Here is an 11,009-nt window from a genome sequence, read left to right on the forward strand (position 1 = left end):
GCGTCGGAAGGGAGTCAGAGAACCTTCCTTGTTACATCTTCAGAGGACTTGAATCAAGCTACACCTGAGGATGCCCTGAATTTTTCAGCTAACACCAGGCAGTAAATTCCCTTTCTCGCTTCAGTCTGTACGACTTCAGTTCCTGACACTTACAATTAATATACAACCTGAACGCCAGCAAGAATCTGACACTTTTCAGTGACCAAAAGGACCCCTGGAAGTAAACAGAGAGAAAAGTTAGGAAAGAGAGACAAAGCTACAGGCAGCATTTTTCAGGGAATGTCAATGGGTTATTACATACCTAAAAATGTTAGTTAAATTAGTGGATGAAACTACAGGAATGTCCATGTTAGTGTCAAGACAGCCTGAGACATTGGTTAACTTCTCATAACGTTTCAGTAGACAGGTTCTGGAAACCATGGGTATGCACTAAACTAGGCTGTCAGCAGCATTTTAATGACAGGGGGAAAAACCCATAGGATATCTTTAATTTAGTTCACTGAACTATAGCAATAATAACAGATATTTTGTTAAATTCTCACTGTGTCAACCAAATGTTTCAAAGTTAGTATTTCCAATCACGTATAATATCTACTCTGGGGAGTAGATATTATTATCCTCACTTTACTGATAAGGAAATTTAAGACTCAAAGAGCTTAAGTCTACCGATCAAGTTGAAATAGTAAGTTGTGGAGCTGAGATTCAACCTCAGATCTAGCTTCTTGATTTTCTTAAGTATTACCAAGAAATGGTATTACCCAGAAATTTCACTGGTATACCATAAGATCCCCTTGCTTTGTGTCGTTCTGTCATCATTTGCCTCTCCATCAAACTACTGACCGTAATTCTTCATTCTGTGTTTAGTTTTGTGATCATCTGATTAGGGACATCTTTGTCTCCCACTAGACTAGCAACTCCCTGAGAGCTGGGCAAGCACTGCTTTGCTCTTCACTGTGTATTGCCTGGTGAAAGCAGATGCTAAGGTAAGTAATGTTTAAAAAACAAAGGAGAGGGAAAAGAGAGGGAGGTGCGAGAAGAAAGGAAGGAGGAAGGGTAACCTACATCCCTGGACCACTCCTTCACCACCCCCAAGTCCATTCTTGGGGTAAATGAGGGCCTGGCAACAGTGGCCCTCATTACGTGATTCTGTCCCCACGTAAAGGGCTAGACAGACGCATCCCTGGACCATGAAGGAATAGCATCAGGAATGTCAAAGTCTTGTGGATATTTCCACTGGCTCACCCCCCAAACCACACCCGGTAGGAACAAACGCACTCAAAGGTGTCACCTATCTGTAAACCCTTATTCAAAATCCCTGAGTCGCTTTCATCTTCTCTTGATAAGTCTTAGGGTGACAAGCCAAATCAAAAACTCACTAAAATGTTCCGTTAACTATGCACCTGAGAGGCTATCACTCTCAATGTTTAGCTCTGCCGTGGAGGAGGGTTCTTTTGAGGCTATGGCCTATGGAGCGTTATTGTGCTGGGGGAAGGGAGACGAGGTGTGCGGGCCAGGAAGAGTTCATTAAACAATATCTGAGCTTTCCGTTTCCTTCATATAAATTCTCTGATGGACAATAATGTCCCCCGGTGGCTAATGTCACAAACCTCCTCAACATGAGAGGGGCATTGTACCATTCCTCAAGTATGGCTTTTTGGAAGAAAAGATCAGAGTGGAGTCAGAATGAAAGCCTGGACCCAAGAGGAAGAAAGAAGTCTAGAACCTCAGCTTTTGCCATTAAAACTCCCAAATGTGGACCAAGACACACAATATATCACTGGAACTGCACTCCCACAATGGGGCCACCACTGCTGCCATCTGACTATATAAGGGAGTATTGAAGTCCCATCACAGAACTTTGGTGGCTAAGAGAGACCGTCACAGTATCTGCAGAAAACAGTGTGCCTTAGGGAAAATACCAGTATAAAGCAAGATTAAACAATACCAAACTCATCACTGGGAGAACAACATATAGAATTATTTGATCAACCTGTTTAACTCTATCGATTGTATTTTAATTTACCTTTGTGAGAAAAGGAATAAAGGATACTAACGCATCACCTTTCCCAGAGAAAGATAAGCACCTAGAGAGGTCAGGTTTATCCCCCAAAAGGGGTCTCTTTGGACTAGGACACACTGACTGCAAATACTTCCTTTCTTCTAGAATAATCTGAATTATCAAGTTTCATTGGAAAGAACATGCATGGATACATCGATCATACTAAATAAATATTAAATGTTCATAGTTTTTCAAAGGCTTCTCTTAGGTAATATCTATTCCCAAGGGATGGCTGAGATGCAAATCTGACTTTCTGCATAATTAAAAATGATGGAATTTTGTTTAAAAAGAACAAACTAGAAAACTTCAAGGAAAACTCATCCACTTGGCATTCCTTTGAAACATACACATAAAGGGCTTTACAGAGCTCCTCCTTGCCTATAGGTGTTTGTTGTGCAAGACAGGAATTCTGTGTGCAAGAACTGAATGAGGAATTGGAACCTTCCCTCCGAAGTTGTACCTAATTGCTTGCCATGATATACGGACAGCAGCTAAATAGTTAATCTTTAGCAACTCCGCTCAAAAATCCTAATGGCAGACTGCCCATCATTCTTTTAGACAGAGCTTGTCAGGAAAACTAGGGCAGCTTGTCCAGCTCAGCAGTCAACTGATTACTAGTGAACTCAATGGGGCTCCCAGCCAACCCCTGAGATTGCTGCCAGACCCTTGGGTATTCAAAGGCCAAGTTCCAATGTGGTTTACTTTGCCAGAATCACATGATGTCAGTGCTATTTTCTTCTGACCAGACTAACCAGTCATTCAGGTTCCTGCGAATGGTATCAGTGAGCGAGGCCAGCACTTCACTGGTAGAGGTCACGGAGACACGGAGGTGCTGGGCCTTGTCACCAGGGCCCAGGGGCCTCCGGAGCCTCCCGTGCAAGGGCAGCTGATCCGTTTGTCAGTCCCAGCGACCCAGATCCTGCACAGCGTCCTGTGCCCCGGAGTCCACTCCACGACCAGGAATGACTCAGGCTCCCTGGACAGGGGACACTAAGAGCCGAAAAACAAACAGGTCCAACTTTTATAAATAACCAGCTGGGTAGGAAAACAACAGAAAACAGGCCTTGGCTTTCACTCCTCTTACATTATTTGAGGTTTAATAGGCGAGCTGCACAAACTCTGTGGGATTTACTCAGCTTTATCCACATGTGCCCACATTCCCTACATGGTAGTAAGGCATTAATTAATTTTTACATCTATCTGGAGATGTTTCAGTTGCTACAGGATTTGCAAGACCGCATGCATCCAAGGGGTAGCCAGTTTTTAAAACTGTGGTTACCCTTATCTCTCAAAAAGAGAAGCCATTTCACTCCCCAAAACACAAGGCAGAGAAATAAAAATGAGACCCACTTTTTAACATTTCCTTCCTCTAGGAGAAAGTATAAGTGTCAACAAGAGTAAAAGGGCTGGTATAGCCTGCGGACTTCCCTTTCAAAGTCTGGAATTTATTTTCCAATACTTTAATTACCTTAAACTATTTCCAGTTTCCCTCTTTATTATTTCTTTCTTAGGGCACTGTGAGACCTATTTATGATGAATTCATTTTAAAAACTCATTTTTAAAGAGGTTAAGTCTTGAAAATATTTTAAAAGTTAAAAATATTACACAAAGATTTTCTATTTTATCATGATATTTAGCTTTTTTTTTTTTTGATATTTAGCTTTTTCCATCCTTTCCCTTTCCTGTTGGTAAATAAAGCAGTAAAACTGCTGAGAAAAAAATACGCACTAATGTAAGAATTATGACCATTTTTAAACATCTACCATTTTTAAAACAAAACAGAAACTGCTTCAGTTTTAACATGCAAAAGAAAAATAAAGAAAGATAATAATTCCATTAACTGTACTATTAGCCTTAAAGACACATGTTTGATGAATGAATGAGTGAATGAATTCTCTATTATTCACTAATGGGTACATTCTTACTAAAAATTACCTTGGGGAAGCCTCTGAACAAAGTGACTGAGAAGATGATTATGAAGACAAGGTGTCTTAAGGTTTCCTAATGGACCCTGCCATGTTCTTTTCTGCCACAGCTTCGTTGTGGAGGCGGGCGGCAGTGGACGGCCTATCCATCTCCTTGCAGCAAAAGACTGCACCCACGACAACCACCTGTATTAAATCCAGGTAAACCTTTACAATCAAACGTCAATCTCTCAAGGAAGTTGCTCAGTAAGAAAAGACTGGAGAGGGAGTGTGAGAGGGAGACGGAAAGGAAGATCCTTAGGACAGAAGGAAGGAAAAGAGACCCCCCCCACACACAAATTATTTTTACATCAATGCTTCATAACTTTCATTTATTCCATCCCTGAAAAAAGTTTAAGGAGATTGGCAACAACTTCAAAATCAATGTGATCACCACTTATTCAATCAAAATCAGGTGCTATAGTTATCCTTCCCTGATGGTGATAGCTCATCTTTGACTATTCAACCTGTCTTTTGTCCTGGTCTTTCACTTGCTTCTCAGATGCAACATCACAGTATACCTCTAACATAACATCTTTAATGAACTAACAAATGTTTGAAAGAGAAAAGCTTGCTAGATACAAGTTCTTTGGTGCAAAGGGACTAAACAGTCACCACCAATTAGATTATAGCTGGATAATTTGACAGTTCTCAAGATGACTGTTTCAAGGAAGGCTGGAAATGTACAAAGAGAGAACAGCCTGTATGTGTGTCGTGTGTGCTTTTCTCTGACTAGGACAATACGCCCAAAAAAATCCCAGAAGGAAAACAGAAAGGGAAATTCTGATCCTTTTGACAGTGAAGATATAACACACAAATAAAATGTTTTAAGTCAAGTTGTCTGAAATTCTCTTTTGAGAATAAGTAATATCCTGGGAGCTGCCTCCAGATATCTTTGAGGAGTTAGTACAGTAAGTACATATAGCTCAGGCCAAAGTTCAAAGCTCCCCATGAGGTAACCACACTGTATTTTTTCCCATACGGCCCCTGCTGCCCCATGTATAAGTTCTGTATTCCAGCCACACTGCATAACTGCTCCTGCATTTTCCCGCCCTTTGACTTTTCCTCATGCTGTTCACCTGGTCTAAATGCTGCCCACACACTTGACAAAACCCATGTCTTGAGATCAATTAAAAATACCGCCTCTCTGGGTGTGGAGAAAAGGGAACCCTCTTGCACTGTTGGTGGGAATGTAAATTGGTGCAGCCACTACGGAAAACAGAATGGAGATTCCTTAAAAAACGAGAGTTACCGTATGATCCAGCATTCCCACTCCAGGGCATATATCTGGAGAAAACTCTAATTCGAAAAGATGCATGCACCCCAATGTTCATAACAGCATTGTTTACAATAGCCAAGACAAAGAAGCAACCTAAATGTCCATCGACAGATGAATGGATAAAGAAGATGTGGTATGGACATATACCATGGAATACTACTCAACCATAAAAGAATGGCATAATGCCATTTGCAGCAACATGGATGGACCTAGAGATTATCATACTAAGTGAAGTTAGTCAGACAGAGAAAGACAAATATCATATGATATCACGTATATATAGAATCTAAAAAAATGATACAAATGAACTTATTTACAAAACAGAAACAGACTCACGGGCATAGAAAACAAATGTATGGTTACCAAAGGGGAAAGGGATGAGGGAGTGATAAATTAGGAGTTTGGCATTAGCTGATACAAACTACTATACACAAAATAGATAAACAACACGGACCTACTATACCGCCCAGGGAACTAGATTCAATATCTTGTAATAAACTATAATGGAAAAGAAACAAAAAAACACCACCTCTCCATAAGATGTTCCCTTCTCCCCCACAACCAGCGGAGACTCTCCACTGCATCTCAGTAGCTCCACATTTATACTTCTCTTAAAGACCAACATGATAGGGGTTTACATTACTTACTGATCTACCTCTTCCATCCGACACAGCATATAAGCATGGAGACGTCCACCTTCAGGGACTTGCACTCTAATAATTGCTGATTGGAAGTGAACTGATGAGGCTCATTTATTTTACTGGACTCCAGTGCATCAGTTCTCTAATAGCCGCCCAAAGGCCATCCACTCATCCAAAAGCCAACCTGCTGAAATACCAGTGTGTATAGTAACACACAGGTATCTGAGCTAAATAATTAAGTTATCAAAAGCTTATTAATGTCTCACCAAGAACAGAATTGGAATAAGGTAGGTTTTTTTTTTTTTTAATGTTGTTTGGTTGGCATTCTGTGCGCATGTGTGTGTAGGTGTGTGACATGTACGTGTATATGTGTCTGTTAACAGGCAGGGGCTAGAGGGCTAAGTGATAACATTGATCTTTTACCCCTCTTCAGTGAACTTGAGACAAAAACATTAAGTTACAACCCTCAAATCATTAGCATATGAAAGGACCGACCTTGTTTCCAAATTTGAAAATGAAATAAACTTGGCTGAGCCAGGAGTCAACTCCTGGGTACTTTCTGTTCTGCAGCTGCAAGAGAATCTTGCCCAATGTGGTGACCATTCCGCCCATAACAAATTAATGGCATATCCTTAGTGTAAAACCACATGGGGACTAAATCTCAATGGTAATACATACCAATGACTTTGAGCAACTAACCTTGCCCTGTTTTACTCTTCTCATGAAATGAACACGTGGGCAGTGACTGGGGTGGGGGTGGGAGGCGATAACCTTCATGTTAACCAAGCATGATCTAAACATGCAGGGCATTCTAATATAATTAATGTGGACACGGATGTGCTGTGATTTCTTTAAAATACTTTAAGGGTAGTAACAGATTAACCCTCCTAACACCCCTTGAAAGATAACAAAAATTACGATTCCCTTTTACTGATGAAACAGTGGAGGGTAGAGAAGTTGCACAAGGTCACTAAAAATTAACTTTAAACAATTCAGTTCATTGATGAGTCTTGGCGTGCTTTGTAGAGCACTTAATAGACTATAAGGATGTCACACATGAGAAATGATCAAATGATGGTCTGACTGCCTTTCCAAAACCTCAAGTTCGACTCTATCCTGTTCAAGGTAGCTCCAGATTCCAGGGACCCCTTAGGCTCCCACCTCCACCCCCCAGTCATGCTAATACGGAAGCGGTGAACGACACAGATTCTGGAATCAAAGTACCTCGTCTACACCCACCACTCATCAGCTGTGTGATCTTGGAAAGTACCTTGACGTCTCTCTCATACGTAAAATGAAGGTAATAATGGTACCTGCAGCCATATATGGCTGTTGTGAGAATAAAATGAAACGTGTTATGTAGCTTCTGTTGTACCAAAACAATTCATTTTGAACTATCTTTTCCAGAAGCCTCAAAGCAACAAAAATACCCATCAAACTCCAGAGAGGTTGAATCTGAGGGTAACAAAATTCTTACTGAATTCCTGGTCTTAACGATCTGGGTTTTCATCTTTCATCTCCCACTAAAATGCAGTTACCGAGGGAAGCAATGTGGCAAAAAAATGTATGAACCACATACTCATTGTGCATATTTAGAAATAAATACATTTCCTTCAAAATTTTAACTAGACAAGCTCCCCTCCTTAAGAAAGAAAATCTTTTCTTTAGTCCACACGCCCAATTTCATTGCTATAAATCAAGAAGAAAACATACCAGGAGAATGGGATAGAAGGGAGAGAGAGAGACTCATAGAAAGATACAGAGAAACAGAAAGAAAGAAAGGAAGATGAGTGAAATATAATATTCATGTTCCTGTCTTGAGTCCACTAACTTCCAAAAAGAAGGAGTATGTGCCATACCATTAACACAGTTTAGAAGCACTAGACTGTTTGGCAGCCACAGTTACAGAACCACGAGAATCAAGGTTACTTAATAGTCATGAGCTCATAAATTGGACCCAAGGTGACAAGAACAGTTGGGTGAGAGGGATCTGAGTTGAGGGTGATTTCCTCCAACATGGTACACATTACAGAGACCCTCTTCAAAAGCTGACGAGATAGACAGCATTCTCAGGCTAACTTCCAGACCTGCCTTCTAAAGAGAACCAGGAACTAACTAAGCTCCCACCGCTTGGTTTGACCTGGCTTTGCCTCTACCCCAGTTCTGAGGAGATTCTGCTCTGCCTCATCAGAACTGAGCAGAGCTGAGAGCACCTAGAGGAAGAGCCCAACTGCTAACAAAGCCTCAGTCACTTGTAGGGATGAGGCAGTTTTTCCTAATGGTTTAAGCACCAAGCGCTCCAAAGCCAGACTGCCCTGGTTCTAAACCTGACTGGGACACCTACTAGTTGTTTGGCCTTGTGCAAGTCAGTTCTATACAAAGCCTCAGGTTCCTCACCTATACAAAGGGAATCAAGGCAAGGTTACTGTGAATAGTAAATGAGATGACACACGTGTATAACGGAGGCCAGTCCCAGAATGTCGTGGACACGAGGTGACTGCTGTGCCTTATTCCAGCTACTGCACAGCTGCAAAAGCGTGTGAGACACCGGAGGTGGCTCTCTCACAAGATGGATATTAGACTGTGAATGCCCCAGGCCGGCAAAATCCAGCAGCCCCAGTGCCTCACTCGGGGTTAAATGAACAAGGCAGAAAACCTCAAAAACCTTTCAGTCATAAAGAGATGATTCCAGGGATGACGTCTACAGAGCACCGTCTATGGTGTCTTTGTCTGAATTTATTAATACACGTAGGCAGAATTATTTGTCACAGTGCTAGAGAAAGATAAGATTTTTTTAAAAGGGACAATGGTTTTTTTAGAGCATTATATCACTATCTCCTATAATTAGGTTTTGTTTAATGCAACCGAGTAAACTGTCTGAAAAGTGTGGGCTTTTTTCCCCCCACCATTTACGTTTTTAGTGGCGCTGGCTGTTGTTGTCAAGCATCTTGAGTGCTGTTTTATTGACATAGTAAGCTGTAAAAGAACCTCTTTGATGACTCATTTTAGAATATAAATTCAATGGAAGCAAAGGTACCGCTTATCATTACTGAGAACTTTCATTCAGGTGTTCTACTTTTATAACTGCTCTGATCTAACAGGGCAATTGATTCCAACATGCAATTTAACCAACAGGCTGGTTAACCTTGGATGCTTATTAGTAAAGGAACAATGCTTTCAGAATTATGCTGAATAATTCAGCCCTTCCAGTCAAAGACCTTTGCTGGTAGGTGAGAACAGGATGGCGTTTAAGTATCTGAGAAAATTCTACCCACCTCGGGTATGTGGCCCTGTTCTGCTTCCGCCACAGAGCAAGGAGCTGGCATAAAACTAGCCCATACTTCTTGGATGAACCCTGAGGAGGTCTCACGACTACATGCCTCGTGAATTCTCTTTCTGCTGCTGCTACCAGCAATATATTTTTGAGTTTGCCCCTGGACGTCTTACAGTGGAAACCGTTCTAAACGAAGAGTTTGCTGAATGTTGATGCGAAATAGGAAACTACTTTGAGCAACAGTCCCACTATTCCAGCTGTTTACTTTTCTGTTATACCTTCATTTCCTAAGTACTCTTTTTGGCAAGTTTTACACAGTGGCTTCATAAATCAGGTTAGTAAGGATGTCATTCCATTTTAAAGCACATCACATGGAAATATTATAACAATAATAGACACACATGCACCTGTCTATGTGCACATTCACACACACACGTGCTACACTTGAAATTGAACCCCAGGACTAACAAACATACCATCCCTAGCTCTTTTCACGACGCCCTCTTTCTAGGATCTGCTTTCATTCCCGGGCTGCTACAGAATACCAGTGCTTCCCCAAACCAAGTTCTAAGGTGCATGAACTATTCATAAAAGTTCTATAAGGAGAGAGGGACAATTCTATAACCAAATTTGTCATTTTGCTGAGGACAAATTCGAACCACAGGCACACAAGACTGAAGAGAATCAGTTAGGTATTGTATGAACCCGGCCAACAATTCAACAGCCATATCTCAGAGTGATTTTGTTGTTCTCTCTCTATTCCTTGTTACACAGAAAGCTCATGAAGCTATAACACTGTTTCTTTGTTTAAAAAATAAAAGGCTGGGCTTCCCTGGTGGCGCAGTGGTTGAGAGTCCACCTGCCAATGCGGGGGACATGGGTTTGTGCCCCGGTCCAGGAAGATCCCACATGTCGCGGAGCGGCTGGGCCCATGAGCCATGGCCACTGAGCCTGTGCGTCCGGAGCCTGTGCTCCGCAATGGGAGAGGCCACAACAGTGAGAGGCCCGCATACCGCAAAAATAAATAAATAAATAAATAAATAAATAAAGCACCACTGAAAGAAAAGCCAATTACTTGTGATGGTAATAGAAGTGAAGAGAAAGTGAAAAGGCCCACAGAAGTGGTGCTTCTTGCCCCAATACAGATACCTGGGGAAGAAATTACATCCCACAGAACTACCTGTAAGTTTAGAAACTCAAGATCATCCTTGGAAAAATCTCTCATAAATGTCAAGGGTCTATTATATATCAAAATGGTCTAAGTGTTTAGGCATCATGGAAATAAACTGGACCTAACTGTAGATGGCCCTGAACAAAATCCTATCTTACATGATGGAGGAGAAATTTCTCACACAAGCGGGGGTCCATTGGCTTAGGCTCTAGAAAAAGGGGCGCAGGGGTACTGTGATATATTATGGTTGGAAGGGTCTTCTGTCTGAATGGTATTGATGGAAATCAGGTATTCTGAATTTGAGAACTGAGCATCCAATATCACCTCCAGATAGGTTCGCACTGGTTCGAGTTTAGCTCTTGTAGAACAGCCTCTGATAGCAGTTTAAAGTAGGGGGCTCCGAGGGAGCGTTCTCATGAACAAGGGCAGGACTGAACTGCTGGATCCTGAGAGGACCCACAAGACACAGGGGTACGGAGCACAGGTAGGAGGAGTCAAAGTGCACTGACGTAAGTGAGGGCCCATGGACTTCAGAGACATGGATCCAGTTACTTCCAGGCAGTGAAAGCTAAAGGCAATGGAGTCCGCAAGAGAGCCTTCTGGCCTCCTGCTGGACAGCTC

At 41.7% G+C, this 11,009-nt stretch overlaps 1 protein-coding gene across 6 annotated transcripts in view; it reads right to left on the reverse strand.

Annotated features, from left to right (window-relative positions):
* The window catches only part of NFIB (nuclear factor I B), a 452,552-nt gene that overhangs the window by 173,505 nt on the left and 268,038 nt on the right, over positions 1–11,009 (reverse strand). The window lies entirely within an intron of this gene.

Source organism: Lipotes vexillifer, unplaced genomic scaffold (genome assembly GCF_000442215.2).
Source record: "Lipotes vexillifer unplaced genomic scaffold, Lipotes_vexillifer_v1.1 scaffold31, whole genome shotgun sequence".
Classification (NCBI taxonomy): Eukaryota; Metazoa; Chordata; class Mammalia; order Artiodactyla; family Lipotidae; genus Lipotes; species Lipotes vexillifer.